The sequence below is a fragment of the Caretta caretta genome, chromosome 4 (assembly GCF_965140235.1).
Source record: "Caretta caretta isolate rCarCar2 chromosome 4, rCarCar1.hap1, whole genome shotgun sequence".
NCBI classification, from domain to species: Eukaryota; Metazoa; Chordata; order Testudines; family Cheloniidae; genus Caretta; species Caretta caretta.
In genome coordinates, this window is record NC_134209.1 from 80,704,190 (window position 1) to 80,726,569 (window position 22,380).

The 22,380-nt window shown below is 45.2% G+C and overlaps 1 long non-coding RNA gene across 1 annotated transcript in view; it reads right to left on the reverse strand.

Moving 5' to 3' along the window:
* Positions 1 to 22,380, reverse strand: part of LOC142071906 (uncharacterized) — a 56,026-nt gene that overhangs the window by 13,310 nt on the left and 20,336 nt on the right. Inside the window, exon 2 of the long non-coding RNA XR_012668132.1 lies at positions 11,222 to 11,297. This is a non-coding gene — a long non-coding RNA (uncharacterized LOC142071906). The remainder of the gene's footprint in view (positions 1 to 11,221; positions 11,298 to 22,380) is intronic.

Sequence of the window (22,380 nt, forward strand, 5' to 3'; positions counted from 1 at the left end):
TCCGAGCAACTCTTCACTGCAGTCAGTCTCTGCTGGGGGCAAGGTGCTGCACAGCTTGGTCCCTGGTCCAGAGTTCCTCAGTGAGGCAGAGATATCTGACTTCTGGTGTGGGGGGTGAGCAGGCATGGCTCCATCCACGTAGGGCCATGAGGTGGTTCCTTCCAATTAGGCTTGGAGTGAGGCCGCTCTGCTTCACTATAGCTATCTATTAGACCACCTGGTCCTCAGAGGACTTTATTACACCTGCCCTCCCCAGCAGCCTTCTGCTCCTCCCTGGCCTGGCCTATCCTGTCCTGTAAACACAAATAGCCTTTAAGAACCAATGAGACAGCAACATTACTGTTCCGGAGGCTAATATTTTTGAAATGAGACTTGAATTGATGCAAGTTTTATCCTGGGTACTAGACTCAGCTAGGTTTGTCCACTAAGTGCATGCGCTTTTTCTCTCTCTCCTTTCCATTTGTATGCTACAAAGTGGTAAAAAAGCTAGATATTTTGTGACTTTGGTGAATGCCTCTATTTTTATGATGCACAATTCATTAATTCCTTCATTTGATTTACTTCAAATTACAGGGCTGGAAAAATTCTCCCTCAACTCTAGACCTCACCTACCAATTTCAAGGCCAATGGAACTTTAATGTGCATTTTAGAGAGGTGTTGGGAAGTAGTGGAAGGAAAGGGTGCAGAATAATTGAGTTTATAATGGAATCTGAATTGCAACCATATGGTATAAAGCTACTATCACGAAGCCATAATTCTGTATACCTCAACACAACTTCTTAAAAAAGATCTCCAATTTCTATTATTTATTATTTAAGCAACTTGTGTGTGTAACCCTTCTGCCAGGCAAAGCCAGCAGCAACCAGGGGCAGGTTCAATATCTAGGGGTTCCTTTCCATTAATACAACACAGAACCAGCTTGAGCACCCAGCCAGTAACCTGGGGAAATTATACACAACTCCTGGGCGCCTCTGAGAGGCAATACTTCCCCACTCGCAAGCACAAAGTGAATACAAGGAGGGAAGTAACTCGGTGTTAATTTGGGAAAATACTGCAAACAGGATTCATAAACACAAACCATGAGCAAAAGACCCACCACCCAGGTAAGTTGGGCAGTGTCCTTTTCCCTTCAGGTTCTAAAGTGCATCAACTCAAAAGTCCCTTTAACGTGCTCATCCTTTCTCTGCACCCCACTCACAGTTGCTGTCCTTGGTCAGTGCAGACCCAGAGTTCAGAGGTGCATCTCCCACCCTGGGTGGAGATAAGGAGTCACCTTACTCGCTCCGCAGCCTCTCTCTGCCAGCCGCCCCGCCGACTGCTCACTCTGTCTCTCTGCCAGCTGCTTGCTCGCTGTGCCGCCTGGCTGCCTCGCCAGTCGCTCATCCTGCTCACCACCTCACCAGCGCTCATTTGCCAACCGACTGTCAATCACCTTCTGCAACCATCTGCCTCTCTGCTGTGACCTCTGCACATCAGTCTCTTAGTGATTTTCAGCTCTTTGCAGACTGGGCAGAAACACTTCCCCATCTCAAGTGATTTCAGCTCTCAGTGATTGTCTGCTCTGGGCAGAACACAGTCCCACACAGAACTGATTTTTAGCTCTGATTGAGCATTTAAAATAACAAAGGAGAAGTTCCTAATGAAGCCCAGTTAGCTCTTTCTTTATACAGTGGGGAGGAACTGGTTAAACCAGTCCAGGGAGGACCCTTGGTGAGGGTGTACGGCCTCCTAGCTGGGACACCTGTCCCCATCCCTCTTACTTTCACAGGGCCCTGGCTTAATGAGGTCCTTTCAGCTGAAGATGAGCCCCCTCCTTTTGGACAGGTTAAGCACAGTCGAATTACAACATTTTAGTAACAGCATTTCACTACCCCTACATTCAGTACTAAAGTGATTTGTACCCAACACCAGCCAAAATTGATTACTTTGATGCTGCTTTATGTGCGGAATATCTAAGCAGAGCAGGAGAAAACTGTATTTACATAAACATACCCAAAGTCTCTCCCCCTCCTAGTTAGTGGTCAGGGAAGCCTTCATTCAGACCTTATTTACATCCTCTCCCGAGCCGAGAATTTGTCGACCCAGCAAATCACGCTCCAGATTATACCAACTACATGAGTTCTCCTCAAAGTGTCTGAGGAAACCCACTCTGGCTGCCACAAGCCTGTGAGCTAAGTGTATCACTTCCTCACTAACCACTCCAGGTGCATCATCGGTTAGCCTGTTTACTGGCCTTATAACCCTGTCACACCTATTGAGAGTGGGCAGTGAGGACAACTTCTGAGGCTGGGGGTGGTGACAGTTCCCTTGAGAGTACCCCCTCTATTGGCACAGGCCCCTGCATCTCTGGCTCTGGTACTGGGATGTCCAGGGCGGCAGAGACACCTTCCACTTCTATGTCCCCTCTGTCCAACAACCTAGATATGTCAGCACAGGCCTGTTTTTCTTCCAGGAGTTTTGGGAATGTTGGTGGGACAAGTTCATTATCCCAGGCTGGTCTCATTGTTGACTGGGGCTTGCCAGTAACAGGCCTAAATGCTTCAGCCATGGGGTTTAGAGCTGAAGAAGTGGAGCTCTCCCCAAGCTCAGCTGATGGAGTCTGGAATCTGCTCTCCATTCTAGGATACTCCATAGTAGTGTCCTCCTCTTCAGATTCACTCTCAGATGTGCCAAATAAGGGAGGATTAGCCCCACTGGGCCCACTGCACGTGCTGGGTTGTGGATTTGGTCCAGCACCAGCCAAAATTGATTACTTTGACAGTGATCTATATGCTCAATATCTAAGCAGAGCAGGAACAAACTGTATTTACATAAACACACACAAAGTCTCTCCCCCTCCCAACTAATTGTCAGGGAAGCCTTCATCCAGACCCTACTTACATGGGCATGAACCTAGAATATGTTCATGGTTTCAACACCTGAAATAAATGTCTTCACATCCAGGAACAAGAACCCATATAGCTCTGTGGACAGAGATGACCAACCTATTCACTCTTTGGACACATACCTCACTCTGTTAAATAGTCTGGGTCCTATGTTTGAACTATATTCTGACACTAGAAAGATTCTTTTGTACTTGAACAATGGACATAGTATTAATTTCCAGAGAAAGAGAATGCAAGTCAGTTTTCCATTTATCCTGAATGGAAAATATGAGTTATTCAGTTCACATTTTAAAGGTAATCGATTTTGAAACAGCTTTATTATTAGCAATGCCATGGAAAGAATTTCACAGCATTATCCAAAGAGCTGATCAACTCAAGCAACCATAAAACTCTGCCTTCAGTACGGCAGTTAATGAACTAATCTCTATCCTATTGCTTTCCTTTATCTTTCTTAATCTCCTCTTCTCAAAAATCTTCACCACCCCTCTCTCTCTCTTCTATTCTTCGCTATTCTTCACTCATTTTCCATCTCCCATCTTTCTTCTCTGATTGTTCATCTACTTCTGTGCTTCCTTCTTTTTATTATACTTCAGAATCTCCTTCCCATCTGCTAAGTATTTTTATTTCCCTAAATTTCTAAGGAAGTGGGAAAGAAATTCTGTTGCTGAATTTACATGAGCAATGCTGTAATCTAGTCATCCTGCTGTACTGTTGCTGTTGGGAAGATATTTTTGGACTTAGTTTCACTTGAAATTGGATTAATATTAGTAAATGCAACAGTAAGTCAGTCTTTCAGCAGAAGGCTATAAACCAGGGGTGGGCAAACTTTTTGGCCCGAGGGCCACATTGGGGTTGCGAAACTGTATGGAGGGTCGGGTAGGGAAGGCTGTGCCTCCCCAAAGAGCTTGTCCCCATGCCCCCTATCCGCCCCCTCCCACCCCCTATCCAAACCCCCTGCTCCCCATCCCCTGACTGTCCCCCGAAGCCCCCTGCCCCTTATCCAACCCCCCGCACTCACCATGCCGCTCAGAGCGGCAGGAGCTTGCAGCCACGCCGCTGCGCGCTGCCCAGCAGGAGCGGAGGTCCAGGCAGCTGGTGGCACGGCAAGCTGAGGCTGCCGGGGGGGGGGGGTCGGGGAGAAGGACAGCAGGGGAGGGGCCGGGGGCTAGCATCCCTGGCCAGGAGCTCAGGGGCCGGACAGGACCGTCCCATGGGCCGTAGTTTGCCCACCTCTGCTATAAACAGTATCGCAGAAGATTCAGATCAGAAACACCACTTTCATTTGTTCAGCCAGAAACAACAAACTTCCCTCCTCTAATACCATGCTGAAGTTTAATGCAGCTACCTGGTATGTGATTTGTTTAAAGAAACTATATTCTTAGATTGAAAATACATGGTTCACTATGTTACGTTAAAATGTCTTCGTTTCTCCACACCAGTTACAGATCCCAGACACCAGGTTGTTATCTCCCACGGCTAGTGACTCAGGATATGAGCCCACAGTGCTCTGAGTCATCAGAGCCTTTGTTCTGGCTGGGTCTTAAATTTCTAATCAGATTGTATTTTTCTTTTTCTTGTGCTGCACCAAAGAGAATGCATGAGCATCCCTCCAGCAGGAACATTGCTAGTCCTCTCATACACAGCTGCACACCACAGCAATATCTTGCAGCTGGCAAGGCTTCATAAGGCATTCCAGGAATCATACCAGTGCTCCTTATTCTCTTTGGAAGATCTGTTTGGTGGTGATGCAAGCTTCATCTTCATGGGCGGCAGGTATAATAGGCCAGGGGCTAAGCCTTCCCTGGCACAGCTGCCGCCGCCGCGCCACCAGACACCTGGGACGCTGTGGCCCTGCCCCTTCTCCGAAGCCCCCACCATCTGCTGTTGTCTGCCTGCTGCGTCTAGCTGCGTCCCTCCTCCTCAGGGGCAGGGGAGTGAGGAGGGAATGTGGTGAACCAGCAGTGGGCGGGAAGATCTGGTGTGGGAATGAGGCCTGGTGGGTCGCTTGGCCATGTGTTGGGGCTGGCCAGGCGTGCAGGGAGGCTGGCTGGGCACACCTGACCGATAGCTCGGCCCAGCCCAGTGTGGCTTGGCACAGCGCTCAGGGGGAGGGACGAGGTGGGCAGCGGCTTGGCCTGGCCTTATTGGAAAAGTCTGGGAGGTGACTTGGCTTGGCGTGGCCAGCGACTTGGCCCAGCTCAGCCCGTCTGGGGGCAGCTCGGCGTGCCCGGGGGGGCAGCTCGGCGTGCCCGGGAGGCAGCTTGGCCAGGCGCTCAACCTGTCTGGGGGCAGACAGGGCTGGCCTTACCATGAGGCGAACTGAGGCGGCCGCTTCAGATGCCAGACTGTGAGGGGACGCCACTAGGACCCAGAGTGCAGAAAATTGTGTCTGCTGCCGGTCCATACGTATTCTCTCTGCTCTAGATGCACAGAGATGGTAGAGTGCTGTGCTGGAGGAAGGAGGGCACAAGAGACATAACAGGCAGGGAGGAGAAAAGGTGAGAGGGAGTAACAGAAAGCAGCAGGAGCTGCAGGGAGAACGAGGAGGAGGAGCCTCTTATGTACCTCTCTAGCACCTCCAGAAGCCTGGACTGATTACCACCAGCTTCTCAGGGAACTTCCTGTTTCCTGCTGCTTCCCTGAACCCACTTGAGGAGAACAGGCAGTCAACTGAAGTAGTAGGAGCCAGTTAGGCCCTTTAAGACGCTGATATCTTCCCTCACTCAGGCCCTGCTACCAGCCTGCTTATTTGTCCCCTTCAGTTGAAAGTGTTGAGAGCCACTATAACTGGCACAGAACAGCAGTCATGAGTGAGAGAAGAAAACACCCCTCTGGGGCAGCATTCAGAAAAAGAAAGAAAGCAAAGGAAGCTTTTCTATGTAAGTAGGAAGGAGCTCTCCTGAGATACATAGACACAAATGTTCACGATGAGCCTTCCAGCCCCAGTGAGGAAGTGAGTGGTGAGGAGATGCCTGATCTTCCAGTTAGAGTGCAGGTGACCTGGCAGCTACTGCAGCATCCATATCTCCATCTCAAATCGATGTAATTATGCACATTCCTGAAGAAAAGTGTAGATTAGTGAAGAGTGTGGTGGAGGCGCAAGAAACAGCTGCTGCTGAGTTCAGTTCCTTAAGTCTAGATGATCCAGGACTGTGGACCCACTTGAGCAGTAGCCTGAGGGACTTCCTTGTACTGCATGGGCCACAGCAAGTGAAAAACTTCATGTTTCCCAAAGACAATGAAAATAGAAGTTTCCATCCAACACATTACTGGCATGAAATCCCCAATGGTGACAAAGTGGATAGGCCATGGCTTATGTACTCAAAAACCCAGAATGCTGCATACTGTTTTTGGTGCAAACTCTTCCAGTCTAATGTTCCAGCCACACTGGGTTCTACAGGAACAAAGGACTGGAAAAATCTGGCTAGAAATCTGGCATGCCATGAGAAGGCAGCAAATCACCGGAGAGCATTACATAGGTGGAAAGAGCTTGAGATGAGACTAAGGTTAAAGGCCACCATAGATGATCAGCATAAGAGAAGATTGCAACTGAGTCTCTTTACTGGCAAAATGTTCTGAAAAGGCTCATTGCCATTGTGAGAATGCTTGCTACCCAAAACCTAGCACTGTGTGGCACTTCAGATCAGTTGTATGTGCCAAACAATGGAAACTTCCTTAAAATTGTGGAGCTGATGTCTGAGTTTGATGCTGTTCTCCAGGAGCATCTAAGAAGAGTCACCACCCAAGAAATGTACACCACTACCTTGGAAAAACCATTCAAAATGAGATCATACAGTTACTGGCAACAAAAGTCAAACAGAAGATTGTGGCAGATCTGAAGTCAGCAAGATATTACTCTGTTACTCTGGATGGCACACCTGACATCAGCCATACAATAATAGAACACAGAATAGAATACAGAACAAATGAATTTAATGGTGCATTTTGTACCAACAACAGAACCTAATGAAAATGTCCCTGCAATGGTGACTGTCAGAGAACATTTTCTAGAATGTATTGACGTTGATGATACTACAGGAGCTGGTATGACAAATGTGCTTCTTAAAAAGCTGGAAGATATGGGAATTGCGATAACTGATATGAGAGGTCAGGGCTACGATAATGGTGCCAACGTGAGAGGAAAGAACATAGGAGTGCAGATACGGATCCGAGACTTCAACCCTCAAGCTTTTTTTGTCCCATGCAGTTCTCGTTCATTGAGCTTGGTGGTCAGTGATGCAGCATCAGCTTCTAGTGAAGCTGCTGAATTTTTTAATGTAATTCAAAGCATCTATGTATTTTTCTCTTCATCAACTCATCGATGGCAAATTTTGAAGCAACATCTGGGAACATCCTCTCTGACACTGAAACCACTGAGTGCCATACGATGGGAAAATCGAGTGGAGGCCATAAAGCCTATCAAACACCAAATTGGGAAGACAGATGATGCCATAGTTGCCATTATGGAGGATAATGCTATGACAGGAACTGTTCGTGGCAGAACAGTGGCAGAGGGAAATGGAATCACCAGAAACATACATAACTTCAAATTCTGTGTGGCTTAGTGTTGTGGCATGACATACTGTTTGAAATAAATGTTGTAAGCAAGAGACTCCAAGGTGTTGACCTTGATGTATCTGGAGCAATGGAACAACTGGGCAAAGCAAAGTCATACCTACAGTCTTACCGGTCAGATGAGGGATTTCAAAACGTTCTGAAGAGTGCACAGAAGTTGGCAGAGGAACTTCACATTGAAGCTATTTTCCCACCCATTCAGGAATACAAGAGTCACTGAAGAAGAAGACATTTTGATAACGACGCATGGGATAATCCCATAAGAGACCCCAAACAACAATTCAAAATTGAATTATTTAACTAGGTGCTAGACTGTGCAATACAGTCAGTTGAAGAACGTTTCATGCAGCTCAAGGAACACAGCAGTATATTTGGGATGTTTTATGATATTCCAAAACTCCTTCACTATACCTGAAGAAGACCTACACCAGCAATGCAGGGCACTAGAGACAGTGTTGACACATGATGACATGCGCGATATTGATGCGAGAGATTTAGGTGATGAACTGAAAGCCCTTTCAAGATACATTTCAGCAGGATCAACTCCAAAGGTTGTTTTGTAATATATGTGCACAAATAAGATGACCACCCTCTTTCCAAATGCTTTTGTTGCTCTGCGCATACTTCTAACACTTCCTGTAACAGTTGCCAGTGGAGAACGCAGTTTCTCCAAGCTGAAGTTAATAAAAACTCATCTATACTCCACAATGACACAGGAAAGGTTGATAGGCCGTGCAACCATCTCAATAGAGTATGAGCTGGCCCAGTCTGGACCTTCAGGAATCAGTTCAAATCTTTGCAGCCAAGAAGGCACGGAAAGTACCACTTTGATTATTCAAGCAGATAAAAATGCCAGTGTTTACTATGCAGACAAGAAAAGTTACATTTGCTGTTCAAGCATTTGAAAGTTAAGTGTTACTTAAAATTTTTGAACAAGGCATTTTAAGTTGTTAGTTCTCCTTTATCGGGGTAGGTAGCAGAGCAGTACCATGAGAGGAGTAGAACAGGAAGAAGGCAGAATTGAGGCCTTTCAAAGTTTTGGCAGAGAAGGGGCATGGGAGCGTCATTTGAGCTCCCTGCCTCAGGTGCCAAAATGTTGTGGGCCAGCCCTGGGGGCAGGTTGACCTGGCATGACTGGCTTGGTGGGGGGTGGCTTGGCTCTGCATGGCTGGTACTCTGGAGGGAGGTGCCCTTAGGGCTCCTCCTGTTACGGGGGCAGGGTTGGGGCTCCAGCATGCAGGGGTGGGCGGTGGCTCAGGCGGAATGGATGCAGCCAGTGGGCTAGCCTCCCCAAAGCAGGGGTTCACTCATTGCCCATGTTCATCTTCCCTTTGCATCTGAGGCATAGGCTATACTTGAAAGTTTTCCTGCTATAACTATACTGGAAAAGCCTCCCCGTGTAAATGCAAAGTGCTTTTGCCAGGATAATTTATTCTGGTTCCCTAAGGGAAATAAACTCTGTTGGCAAAACCACTTTTATGCTGGTATAACCATCTACACTAGGGCATTTGCCAGCAACGAAATGTTACAAAAAAGCAAGAAATCACACCCCTAATAGATACTGGCAAAAGTTTCCAGGGTAGTTTTCGCTTGATAAAATCATTGCCATACTGATCTGTAGTTCCTATTAGAGCAGAAAGCCAAGCTTGCAAAAATCATCACAAACTGCAAATATTATTAAAGTTTATCCAAAGACTGTGTCAGCCTGTGTTAAATCCCTTCTGCACACCCCACTGCATCAGACTATGGCCTTATCTACACTAGGAAGGGTTTGCTGGTGTAGCTATACTGGCAATCCTTCCTAAAGGAGACAGCATATGCTGGCAGAAGGAGTTCTTCTGGCAACATAGTAACATACCACCGCCCCAAAAGTTATTAGCTAAGATGACAGAAGCACTTTTCAGTGAGCATAGTTGTGGCTATGTAGGAGAATGGGGGAGGGGGGGGGGTTGGGAGACAGCTATGTCAGTTAAGAGGTTGATTTTTTTCACACTTCTCATAGCTATACCAGCAAAACTTTGTAGTGTAGACTAAACCTAAATCTTTCCCTGTTGCTGTCCAGTTGCCCAGTGTATGGCTTCATGAGCCAATGAAGCAGAGGCTAGATGAGGTCTCTGAGAATCATCCCCATCTATGTGACTGTGCAGGTCTGGGGAAAATTTCCCTGCTTGCATCTTTTCAAAGAGTCCAGTATTCCTAAAGAGGCAAGTGTCATGCACCTTCTCTTACCAACCTACATTAACATCCCCAGTGATTCACAAGTGCCTGAATAACTAGTGCTCTGAGGAGCTCCACCTGGGTCCTTCCTCACCAGGATTTTTGAGATCCAGGGAGATCATGGACAACTTGGATCAAAGAACAGGAGCAGCTTGGCTGGGTCCCTGGTTGATAATCCTCCTACTCACCCTGGTCTCAAAAAGGGGAAGCCCTGGGGTCAGGAACAAGGAGGACCCATGGAAAAGGGTCTATCCAGAGGTTGAGGGGAGGTTCCAATACCAACAACCAGGTGCAGGATGTTTTCTTTTTATGTACCCATTTGTGGAATGCAGTTATGGGCAAGTCTGGATTGCCAATGCTCGAGCATGATGGCCTGGAGCAATTAAACTAACCACTCTAGTCAAAGTAAATGGGATAGAAGTAATGGGCCTTGTGGACTCAAGGTGTAGCCAAACCCATGTAAGAGACTCCATGGTGCCAACTCCAGGACCACCCTGGGGCACCATCTACTTAAAGTGTGGGCAAAGGGATGTAAAGCCATATTCTCACACCCAAATTCAGCTCACTGTGGGGGAACATACGAGACCCCTTATGGTCAGCCTGGCTGCATCTCTTGCCTACCGAGTCATCATTGGCTGAGACTAGGAATATTTTGGGGACCTTCTGAGACAGTTCTTGTGATTCTCCTAGAACATGAAGCCCCACCACCTCGGTTCTCTCAGCTGACTGCTTGGGAAGTTTCAAGTGTAGGAGACATCGCCAAGCTGGAAGAATGGAGTTCTAAGCAGCTAGATGCATCTTTAGAACCCCAGTCCCATCCATTGTTGAGGATCACCCCCATGCCCTAATTGAAAATCTTAGCTAGGTTCTCCAATTGAAGAGCAAAAGAAAGATGAGACCTTGAGCTGGGCCTGTGCATTGTTGTTAATGGGGAAGAGAGTGGACAGCCATCAAGTTGAGGTACTCCCCTATTTTGAAATTCAGGGCAAGTGGTGGTACTATTTAGAGAAAGACTGCCAAACAGGGGAGGTCCAAACCCAACTCCTGGTTCCCTGACCTTACCATAGAGAAATATTGTGTTTGGCCCATGCCATACCATTTGCTGGGCACCTGGGCAAGGAACAAAACCCTAGCTTGGATTCTGACCATTTTTTCTGGATGTGGTTGAAGGAGGTTTTGAACTTCTGTGCCTCTTGGAGCCTCAACTAACAGCACCCTGAAGAGTGTTGAAGGCACCACTGGTTCATCTCCCATGGGGTGACATACCACTTGAGGGTTGGAATGGATGTGGTCAGGCCACTCAAGAAGTGTATGGCCAGGTATTGATATATCTTGGTAATCGTGGATTACACTACCAGAAATCCCGAGGCTGTATCATTATGTTCCATGAAAGCCAAAGCTACTCAACTGAGCTATGAGAACTGTGTTGACTACTGAGGTTAAGTCCCTCTGAATCTGTCTACCATCCCCAAGCTGAACAGGTTGGTAGAACATTTTGATCGGACTCTAAAAGTCTTGTTAAAAACAATAGTTGTCACACATACCTGTCACTGGGACCAACTACTTCCCATCTTCGGTGCAGGACGTGCTGAAGTTATCTACAAGCTTCTCCCTGAAGTGCTGTATGGGAGACAACAATGGGGGATTCTGGTCTTAATACAAAAAATATGGAGGAACTGACAGTGTGGTGCAGTACATCCTTCAGGAGAGAAGAGGCTTTAGGCACCTTTGACAGGTAGAATCTCCTAAATGCACAGAACACCTAAGAAATTATGTATAATAAAGGGGCCCGCCTTAAGTGTTTCAAGTCTGGAATTAAGTATTCTTGTTGCTTCCTAGCTCATAGTCAAAATCATTGGGCCACTGGCAGAGTCCTTATGAGATTATCTGCCAGGTGGCGCCAGTGAATCATGAAATCAGGCAGCCAGACAAAAGGAAAGACAAACAAGTTTACCATGTCAATTTTTAAAAGCTGTGGTAGGGGCTGGAGGGTCTATTTATTGCTCTCTGGCCTTTGGAACTGGAGTTAGGGCCACAGATGTCCAACATCTTAGTCCCCAGGAGGGTCTGTGTTGGGGACAATTTCAAGCCAGAGCAGAGGTTCCAAGACCAACAGCTGATTGTTGCCTTCTAAACACTATTTTCTACCCAACCTGGGTAGCCATCTTACTTCCCACAATATCCAGACTGAGCCTGGACTCTGGGAAAACCAGTGGGTACTCCCCTGAAGATGACGAAGGCTATGAAGCAAGAATTACAATCTATGCTGGACACTGGGGTAATTGAGGAATCTTATAGTGACTGGTAAGGTCCAATTGTGTTGGTCCCTAAACTGGATAAGACCACCTGATTTTGCATCTGCTTCAGAAAAGTCAATGCCTTATCAAAATTTGACGTGCATTCCAGGCTGCACATTGACGAGCTACTGGATCAGCTGGGCATGGCCAAATATATTACCACCATAGATTTTAACAAAGGGTACAGGCAAATTCCACTCATGCCGGAGTCTAGAGAAAAAATGGCCTTTGCCACCTGTTTCATCCTCTATCAGTTATTTGGATTACACAGGGCACCAGTAACATTTCAAGCTCTAACGGACGAATAGTAGTTATGCCTCCACTTATAGCATGTCATGTCAAGGTCTATAGCCAGAGGTGGGAGGGCCAGCTGAAGCAGGGAGCTGCTATACTTTGGTTGCTTGAAGAGGCCAAACTAACAACAAACCTCACCAAATGCTGCATAAGCAAAGATGAGATGACCTACCTGGGGTATACCTTGGGGAAGAGCCAGGTGCAACCTCTAGTGGACAAAGTCCAGGCTTGAAGGACCTGCCCCACTGCCACTTCACAGAAGCAGATGTAGAGGTTTCTGGGACTGGTGGGATACTACATTTGTTTGTACTGGGATACTCATCTATTGCAGTCCCTCTCACTGATCTGCTCAAAGACAGTAGCCCAAAATGATTCACTGGACGGAAGCCTGTGAGAAAACCTTTCAGATTCTGAAGGCTCTCATTAGCAGAGAGCCTGATTTCTCCAAGAAATGTCTCCTGCAGACTGATGCCTCTGATATGGGAGTAGGGACCAGCTTGTTCCAGATGATCAATGGCGAGGAACATGCTGTCCTCTACCTCAGTCAAAAATTGTTCCCAAGTGAAAAGAACTGTTCTGTGATTGAAAGAAAAAAAAGGACTTAGCCAGTATAATGGGCCATGGAGGAATTCAGATGTTACTTCCTTGGTAATAAATTAACCCTGGTTACAGATCATGCCCCACATTGATGGTGCTATGCTATGAAGGATGCCAAGCCCCAAATCATAAGGTGGTACCTGACTCCCCTGTCCTTCTCATTCTGTGTCCAGCACAGGGCTGGAAGTGTTCCCAAAACTGCAGATTATTTTTTCTCAGGGTAGAGGGGAAGTGAGGCCCCACACTGGCAACAAGAGGGTTAAGGAAAGCCTGTCTACCCCAGTGATCCTCCTCCCTGCTACACCTGCAGCCAATGTCAGGTGTGGGGAGGAGAGCTAAAAGGAGAAGAACTAGCTCAGTTTGAGGTTGACCAGGAAGAAAGGTAGAGCACAGTTTCTCTTGATGGCAGAGAGGCCTGGTTGCAGCCTGGAGATGGAACTAGCTTGGCAGCTGGATCTGCCCTCCCAAAAGGGATGACCAAACCTTGGGAGGGGAGTCAGCAAAAGCCCAGACTGTTTGGGAGACAAGCCCTTAATAGATGGGTGGGGCTCCACTGCATGTCCAGTTTTTTTTTTTTTTTGGTGATCCTTTCACAGTTTTAGCATCAGAGTAATTGGTAGAACATAGTGATCTTCTGCACCAGTAACTCTATAGTTTGCAATGGAAGTAGATTTTTCTTATTTTAGAATATGAAGATACCAAGTGAATGAGCCCCTAGGCCCACTATCCAAATATGATAGTTGCACCTTCAGAACTGTCTGGCTAATGCACCCTTAGGGTATGTTTACACTGCAGTTAGACACCCATGGCTGGCCCATGCCTGCTGGCTCAGGCTCAGTCATGGGGCTTGGGCCAAAGGGCTGTTTAATTGCAGTGTAGACATTCAGGCTGGGGCTGCAGCCCGAGCTCACAGGCTCCTAGAGCCAGGGTTCCAGCCAGAGCTTGAATGTCTACATTGCAATTAAATAGCCCCTTAGCATGAGTGTCTACTTGCTGTGTAGACATACCTTCTGGAGCTGCAGCTGTGCTGGCCAATGTAGGAAAGCTGCCTGTGCATAGCAGAGGAGTGGTGTGCTGGTTGGCAGGTGTAAGGGAGAAGGAAAGGAATGCTGGTGGGAGGAGCTGCAGAACCAGACTGGGGAGCTGCTTCTGTGGAAAGAATGAATTACAGAAATAATTTGAGCATAGTGGCCTTTGACCTTAAGGAACATGTTGGGAGTAAAGTACAAGTCAATACATTTGTAATTGAAATCAACAGGACTTAGGCATGGGTTTAAGTTAAGCAGTTTGCCGAATCAAGCCTATATTCCAAAGGGTGTAAAATAATTGAAATAAACCACTTTTCAGATCTGGACTTCTCTGTTGGTATTTTAAATTCAACATGTGTGACTTTAGGGCAGCAAGAGACCTAATCTGCATCATTTCAGGTAGTGCTATAATCCAGTGTGAGGAGTTTACACAGAAACACCAAGATTTAGACAAAGAGGCTTTATGCTGCCCAGCAGAAGGATTTTGGCCTTAACTCCTCTTTCAGGTATTGGCACATCCACTCTAGTTTATTCCTTGAGGCTGTGCTCCACACAGGGAATAATACTAGGATTCTGGTGATTGAGCAAATCCTTAACATGCTCACACATAACCCTGAAAGTTAACAGCGTCAAATAGTAGGGGGACATGCAAACCTCCACCTGTACAGAGCGCCAAGCTCAAACCAGAGAATGGAGAGAGATTTTTAAGATGCTCTGAAGAGATCAACTAATTAGCCCAATCAAATCACACACACTAACCTGTTGTATAGACATGCCAAACACAAGCACTTTCTCCTTATTTATGATTGTGGTAACCTCTAGAGGTCCTAGTTGGGAATGAAGGCCACATTGTGCTAGGCACTGTACACACAACAAAAGGACACTCCCTACCACAAAGAGGTTAGACACAGGTTATGTCTACATTGCGAATGAAGGTGAGATTGTAGTATGGTTAGGTATATCTGTGCTAGTGTTAATCTAGCTGGCACAGATAACAGTGGTAGTGGGGACATAGCAGCATGGCTTAGCTGCCCCAGTACAAGCCCACAGGTGACTCTGCATACAGACTTGGGGTCTGTGTTGCTGCGCCTTCACTGCCATAGTTACCCATGTTATGCCTACCTGTACTTCAATCACACTATCATTTGTAGTGTAGATGTACCCATAGAAACAGCATCTTCACTGGACACAGACATAAAACCATGTATTAGCTCAGCATTGTACCAAGACCTGCTTTAGGGCCTATGGGAAGCCAAGCAAGGGCAGGACTCCAACCTGTTGCCGGGTGTAAGCATGGAATTGGGTCATGTGTTTCCTCTCCTCTGAATCTCTAATGCTAGGGCAGTGGGTGGGACTAGCAAGAAATCTGGTGATGAATTTTGTTGGCAGGGAAGTCGTGCAGATTAAAAACAACCAACCTGGCAGGACACACATCCTGACATCCTCTTCTCTTAATTAGCGATGGTTATGGGAACAATTCAAAGGAGCAGGACAGACTCGTTTACTCTTTCAGGGAGGAGGCTAAAAAGATGCTTTGAAAATGCATTGTAGAGTGCAGTGGTTCTGCCTGTTGCATGGTTAAATTGAAAGATGCATATTCATAGCATTCCTTCATGCTCCCCACATTTACAACCCTGTCCATCCTGCTCCTTTGAAAACGTCAGCAGCACCATAGCACAACTGATTCCTGCCATTCGCTCTATTTTCCTGTAATTTTTAAAAGAGTTATATATATTCCCATTTTAGGCCAGGTGAATCAACTGTAGCTGATGCTCCTGGCTATTCAGATATTTCCTTCTGACCAGTAAGATGTTCTCACTCTGGCACAATGCTTTTCTCTATGTACTTCTCTCTGTCTCTACCTCTCCCCATGCTTTTTTTTAACCCCTCTCCCTTCTGCCTCCATTCTGTTTTCTTCAGTTTTCTCCTCACTCTACTCCCCCTGCTTCCCCAGTCTATCTCTTTTCCCCACTTCATGTGTGCCCTGTTACTGTCAGTTCTCTTACTACAGTGCACCTTTTACTTTCCCCTGCCCTCCCTCTTCCCTCTGTGTTTCTGTTCCCATCCCATATTCTGTCCCTTTGATCCCTGTTGACTTTCCTAGTCAGTCACTTTTTCCTCTTGTCCTCCATAATCTCCCAGCAAACACTTTTACTGTCTCTTTCTGTGTCCCTCCTGCTCTCCATACTTCCCTTGCCTTCCCCACCACAGTAGGTTCACCCATTTTTCCTATCTCAACTGCTCCTTTTGTTCTCTCCTGCACTGTTTTTCCTTACTCTTTACATCTGTTCTGTTCTCCTTTCTTCACCTGTCTCATCCCTTGCTCCTCATTCTCAATCTTTTCCATTAGCTATGCTGTGGCTATCCTTTGGTATAGTGATAGCAGTAAGAATGTTACATGAGTGTTTCCCTGTTTCCCCCTCTCCATTCTGATTGTTTTATACTCACATGCTACATCTCTTCTTAGACTGTAAGCTCTTCAGGGACTGTCTCTAACTTGTGTTTGTACAGCACTTAGCACAATGGGGACCTAATCCTGTGCAGGTCCTCTAAGGCTCTTTCTTAATATAAATAATGTACAGCATTGTTACTTTGAGCAGTCACCAGCTAGCACCATAAATATGAAGCTAATGCAATGCAGGGATATAGACCATCTCTTTGTTTTGTGTCTAGCACTGTCAAATATGGTCCTGGTCTATGACTAGGGCTCCTAGGGACTACACTAACACAAATATAATTATTTACACGCTCTGGTTTACTGCTGTATTATGAGAATAGGACTGCTTTGTCCAAGACTCTGCACATACTAGGAAGGGATCCTCAGAACATGTAATTAAATGGGAAAAGAGCTGTATATAAAACTTTTGTAATGGAACATGTTGGTATGTCTGGGCTGAGTTTCAATTTACCCTGTGTCATGCTTTGGGTAAGTTTCAGGTGCTGGTGAGAGATTTATAGACTTGAAGTTTTTCATGATTTTGATGAGTTTGGCAGAGGCCTTTGGAATGGAAAATACTCTGTTTTGCACAACTGAGTTTGTGGTCTTTTAAGACCACAACTGAAAGAAGTTAATGTTTAATAGATTATAGGTCTGTTTGTACTAGCTAAAAATATCACACCCTTTTAGACTCTCTCTTGATTCCTGCAAGTGTCATGCACCTTCTCTTACCACCCTACGTTAACATCCCCAGTGATTCACAAGGGCCTGAATAACCATTGAAAAGTAGTTATTGGAAAATAGGTTCATGCTGACTAAAGATCACCAAGCCCTTGCATATCAAGGAACCAACCCAAAGAAGTGGGTTTTAAAATATAAGCTCTTTGGGGCAGGAGCTGTCTCATGTGTCTTGCATAATGCTCAGCACATTGGTGGTACTTAAATCATAAATAGTAACGCTTAAGGACAATTAGCATTCAGTGTTATATTTTTACAAAAAAACCACAAAATTACTACCATCCATATTAATTGATGTACTACTGGCCTGAGACTCCATAACACCATGTAAGCCTTAGACTCAAATTTTCAAAGTGAACTACATGCCTAAAATAAGCGCATGGGTGACCAGCCTCACCATTTAGGGATACCTGATGTGCAGCTTGTGGTAGTTTGCTCACTCGGGCTAATAGAAAGTTTATTTTTTAAAAAGCATTCAAGATCATTCTGTATGATAAAAATATGGCAGTGAGCTGAGCCATAATACACTGACTCCTTAGCCTGGCAGGGTGCCAGGGTAGCTGTGATATTATGGCAGGCTATATGCTGTTGTCACAGAAGAGCAGAAAGTGGCTGGCAGAACTTCAGTGGAGCTGGAATGAAAATAGTAAAAACTAGCTTAAAATTAGTTATGTAATTAATCTTTTTGTTGTTTGGGCATTCAGCACATACGTTTAGCTCATCTAAAGGAGAATGTATTTGACATTCTATTTTTAAAATGGCCAAACTGATAATTTAAAAGCAAATTGAAAATAATCCCCATGGCTGGAGCTTGCACACCAATTTGCTTCTAAGAGCAGATTTTATAGTGCAAGTTACAAACTCCCTGAAGATAGGAGTTGCTGACTATACACTAACAGCTCAAACTGGCAGTTGAATCAATTGCTATTAACTAAATGTTATTAGCTACGTTTTGGAATTAAAAGAATTGATTTTCTTCTCATACTGGTGTAAATCAAGAGTAACTCTGCTGAAGTAACTGTTGCTGGAGAATGGAGAATCAGGTCCATCATCTTTGAAAGGAGCTTTTTGGGGGTGGGGGGTGAGGGGGAGGGCTTAAAAGCCTGCTGATTTTCTAAAGCCATTTATGCTTGATTCACTCAAAGAGAAATTAAATGGTTCAGATTTGCAAGCACAATTGCACAAACAGCAATGAGAGAAGGTAGGCATTAACTGACTAATAAAACAGAACGCTGGGCAAATCTGAAGATTTGATAGCTGAATATTTGTGTAACTAATCTTCTCCTTTTGCTTAGTTTTCTGGTGGGAAATTGACCCAGATCCTCAAAGGTACTTAGGCTCCTAACTTCCATGGAAATAAATGGAATTTCAGGGCCTAAATACCTTTGAGGATCTGGGCCATTGTTTCTAGTCTCATGATCCAGTTCTTATAAATAATCACCAACACCAAATAATGTTACATGGATATACAAAACCCACCAAATCTAGTGCAATGGGAACAACAAAAGAGAACCTACAGATGTGGAAAAAGAATGTAGAGCTGATTTCTTAGCTGATTAACAGTTTTAGTCTCTTGTTTTGGGCCTTGGTGACAAGGGCTGGTCCTCCAGATCTAAAGATCATCAACTTCTTACATCCCCATTTATTTACATAAACAGTGCAAAGGGATTCAGAGATTGGTGGCCTCATCTATTCCTATGAATTTGCAAGAGAAAGATTTTTAAGACCAAAGGGGACCATTAGATCATCTAGTCTGATCTTCTGACTATGACAGGCCATTAAATTTCAGCTGGTTACCTTTTTAATGAGCCCAATTTGTCTGACAAAAATATATCATCCAGAAGGGCATCCAGTCTTGATTTGGAGACATCAGATATGAAAAAAAATATCCTCTCATTCCCATGGTAGTTTGTTCCAGTGGTTAATCATTTTCACTGTTAAAAATGTGTGCTTTATTTCTAGTTTGAATTTGTCTGGTTTCAGCTTCCAGGCATTGGTTTTTGTTAAGCCTGTCTCCACTAGCTAAGATCCTGTTTGTATCCAGTATTTTCTGCGCGTGAAGGTACTTATAGTGCACGTTTCTTTTACACGGTAAAGGCAAAGCAGTGGGACAAGAAACAGTTCTGGACCTAAGTTGTTTCTGAGTTTGCTTCACAAGCTGTAACCGAAATAGCTCAATAGTAGTCTTGAAGGGTCTGTAAATAAGAGTTTTCCCTCTTACCAAGAACTGCTTATTTGTTAAGAGGAGACAATCCTCAGGCTAGTCTTATCTCTTTAGTTAAAGTGATTGCTGGGTTCAATTTAAGACAGCAGATAACGAGTGCTTATTTTGTTCCAATGCTTGCGAGGGCTGAGCCCCAGAACCTCTAGGCTTGGCAGTTCATAGCCCCGGCACCTCTGGGCATGGCATGTCAGTTATGAAATTTTAAAAATTGCTTAAACCCCAGCACCTCTTTCATTACAAATTAAGCTCTGCAGATAACCTCTGTGATCAACAGTTCATGGTCAGACAAGAGACAGTTCTTCATGATTCGTCTCAGCAATCAGTAAAGTATATTGGTCACCAGCATCCACCACTCAAAACAGTCAGTTATGGGTTTTATACAAGGGGCACTGTCAACTTGAAATCTTGTCAGTTTAGAAAAGAAAAGTAGTTTCAGATAGTGCCTCTCTCTTCCTCCCAATTTTTTGTTTTACAATCACATTTGTCTGCTTTAAAAAAAAAATCGTTAACTCCACCGCTGATTTGAAACATCACTTTCTCATGAAATACTCCTCTGATCTAAGGCTACATTATTTTCTTTGATGAAGTCAATGGAGTCACACTGATTTACAATGGCTATTCAATCTGACCCTATTCTTTTTTATATTGTGGTAGTACCCAAAAGCACCAATCAGAATCAGGGCCCCATGGCACTAGGTGCTGTACATAGAAATATACATTCCCTGCCCCAAGAATCTTTAACAAATGGTATAGTTTCTTTTGGTACTCCTCAGTGGGACTGGAGGATATTGGCCTGTAGAATGTGGTGTTGGAGAGTTGCCTGGCAGCCTTCTGTTCATAATCTGACCTGTTCATCATGACGATCTGCTCAAGAAACAACCTGCTATATCACAGGAACAAATCTACACAGACATACCTTTAGAGCCTCAACCAGGGGTATTCTATCTGCTACCCAAGATCCATAAAACTGGAAATCCTGGATGCCCCATCATCGGCACTCGTACAGCAGGATTATCATAGAATATCAGGGTTGGACCTCAGGAGGTCATCTAGTCCAACCCCCTGCTCAAAGCAGGACCATTCCCCCATTTTTGCCCAAGATCCCTAAATGACCCCCTCAAGGATTGAACTCACAACCTTGAGTTTAGCAGGCCAATGCTCAAACCACTGAGCTATCCCTCCTCCCCTGGCTATTTGGACTCTCTCCTCAGACCCTATGCTACCAGCACTCCGAGCTATCTTTGAGACACCACCAACTTCCTGAGGAAACTACAATGCATTGGTGATCTTCCTGGAAACACCATCCTGGCCACCATGGATGTAGAAGCTCTTTACACCAATATGCCACACGAGGAGACTACAAGCCATCAGGAACAGTATCCCTGATGAGGCCACGGCACACCGGGTGGCTGAGCTTTGTGACTTTGTCCTCACCCACAACCATTTCAGATTTGAGGATAACTTATACTTTCAAGTCAGCAACACTGCTATGGGTACCCGCATGGCCCCACAGTATGCCAACATTTTTATGGCTGACTTAGAACAACGCTTCCTCAGCTCTGATCCCCTAGCGCCCCTCCTCTACTTACGCTACATTGATGACATCTTCAATATGAACCCACGGGAAGGAGGCCCTTGAGGAATTCCACCATGATTTCAACAATTTCCACCCCATCAACCTCAGCCTGGACCAGTCCACACAAGAGATCCATTTCCTGGACACTACAGTGCAAATAAGTGATGGTCACATAAACACCACCCTATACCACAAACCTACTGACCACTATACTTATCTACATGCCTCCAGCTTCCATCTAGGACACATCACACGATCCATTATCTTCAGCCAAGGCCTAAGATACAACCAAATTTACTCCAATCCCTCAGACAAACACCTACAAGATCTTTATCAAGCATTCCTAAAACTACAAAACCCACCGGGGGAAGTGAGGAAACAGATTGACAGAATGAGACAGGTACCCAGAAGTCACCTACTACAGGACAGGCCCAACAAGGAAAACAACAGAACACCACTGGCCATCATGTACAGCCCCCAGCTAAAACCTCTCCAGCACATCATCAACGATTTACAGCCTATCCTGGAAAACGATCCCTCACTCTCACAGACCTTGGGAGGCAGGCCAGTCCTCGCTTAAAGACAGCCCCCCCCCAACCTGAAGAAAGTACTCACCAGCAACTACATGCCAGGTCACAGAAACACTAACCCTGGAACCCATCCCTGTAACAAACCCCGTTGCCTACTCTGCAGAGGACCCAACCACATGAGCCACACCATCAGGGGCTCATTCACCTGCACATCTACTAATGTGATATATGCCATAATGTGCCAGCAATGCCCCTCTGCCAGGTGCATTGGCCAAACCGGACAGTCTCTACATAAAAGAATAAATGGACACAAATCAGACATCAGGAATGGTAACATACAAAAGCCAGTAGGAGAACACTTCAATCTCCCTGGATATTCAATAACAGGTTTAAAAGTAGCCATCCTTCAACAAAAATACTTCAAAAACAGACTTCAAAGAGAAACTGCAGAGCTAGAATTCATTTGCAAATGTAACACCATTAATTTGGGCTTGAATAGGGCATGGGAATGGCTGGCTCACTACAAAAGCAATTTTCCCTGTCTTGGTATTGACACCTCCTCATCAATTATTGGGAGTGAACCACATCCACCTGACTGAATTGGTCTTGTTAACACTGGTTCTCCACCTGTAGGAAACTCCCTTCTCTTCATGTGTCAGTATATTTATGCCTGCATCTGTAATTTTCACTCCATGCATCTGAAGAATTGGGATTTTTTACCCACGAAAGCTTATGCCCAAATCTGTTAGTCTTTAAGGTGCCACCAGATTTCTTTTTGTTTTTGTGGATACAGACTAACACAACTACCCCTCTGATATAAATGTTCAGTTGCTCTTTGAATCTTGATAAGTTTTTGGCCTCAATGACATCTTGTGGTAATGAGTTCCCCAGTCTAATTACACATCATGTGAAAGTAATTCCTTTAATCACTTTTGACTTTGTCATCTTTTAACTTCATTGAATATACACTTTTGTATTATGA